Below are 1,470 nucleotides of genomic sequence, written 5' to 3'. Positions count from 1 at the left end.
CCATGAAATCAGACAGATATGAGTTCAAATTTCCATTCCCTCATTGCGTAACCCGAGCAAGTAATTAACATCTTAGCCTGAGTTTCTTTAGTGTGTTATAAGGGTGATATATGTCAAGGGGATACATGATCTGTGCAAGTTAAAAGCAGTCAATATTGGCTATTCCATATTAGTCCCTAACTGATGAATTTTAGACATTGTAGTTTGGGAAAGAGATGTACTTTGGATATGACTTTGAAGGAAGCGTGGATGTGCGCGTCCGAAGCGGATTGCCTGTTCTTCTGGAAGTCCATGGAAGCTTCAATATCTTTGGTGGTGACCGTCACTTAATGCATCCATTCTTGGTTGGTCATCCTCGTCCCACTTTCCCATCAATACGAGGTGATTCCTGGTCCAGTTTCCTCATGCACAGGAAACAACAGAAAAGACCACCGCACGGGCCAGGGGCAGCTTGGTCCTGGATGCAACATCTGTGCTCTCTCACACTTTAAAGGGTCCTTTTGCAACAGATTTGTCCAATGAACCATAGGAGAACCAAAAAATTACTTACGATTACTCTACTAAATGAGTCAGATTGACTTATGTGCACATTTAAGAAGTGGGAAACTTACTATCCTTCCTTGAGAGTGGAACATAGAGCTGAGTCATTTGAAATTTTTCTGACTTGGAGATTTGTGTCTTGACTTCTATTTGCTTGTTTGTTTATAGAATCATTTATTTATATTGGCTTCTGGGTATTTATTTAACATTTGGATTTTCATTTCTTTATTTTGCCTTAAATTACAAGAAGAGATTTCATCTTTTAAGTATTCCATCTGGAGACCTTCCCTTCCACGGCTCATCGTCGCAGGGTCTCAGGGCATACAGGCACACGTGTCCCTGCTAGAGTGGGGGTCCGCAGAAGGAGTGTTTCTAGCGGCCACCTCAGTCCTCCTTCCTTCACTTTCCACTGCACACAGCATGTGGCCACTGCCTGTAACCAGGGCATTGATGTGTGCTATTATGTAACTTACCTAAAACATCAGACGCTGTGAATCTGTTCCAACTCACCGAGAGCCCATGTATGTCAGAATAGATCCTGTGCCACAAAGGGTTTTTCCTACCTAAGTTTTACCTACTTGATGGTCACTGTTGTGAAGATACACGGCGAAAGATACACCCAGGCACAGTTTCTCCATGCACAATTTAGGGACACTGACTGCGTTTCCCCCTTCTCTTCTGAGTTGCTCCTCCCTCGTGAACATGAGCTCGTTGCCTCCTGCCCCCAGGGCCCTATCTCACGTGTCAAGTTACGGCTGTCAATGTGACTTCATATGGAGCATCTTTTACTGGTGAAGCTAACCTACTGCTCACTTTCAAGACGACTGAGGACATTTTTTGCTTAGGGTTTAAAGAGAAACTCAGGGCGATTGTTTCATGGGCTTATCCATCCTCCATGGCTGTTCATGTAAATTTGATATTCTTTTTTTT

This window comes from Echinops telfairi, unplaced genomic scaffold (assembly GCF_000313985.2).
Source record: "Echinops telfairi isolate 266 unplaced genomic scaffold, ASM31398v2 ScPeMD7_2;HRSCAF=8, whole genome shotgun sequence".
NCBI lineage: Eukaryota > Metazoa > Chordata > Mammalia > Afrosoricida > Tenrecidae > Echinops > Echinops telfairi.
This window is presented reverse-complemented; position numbering follows the sequence as displayed.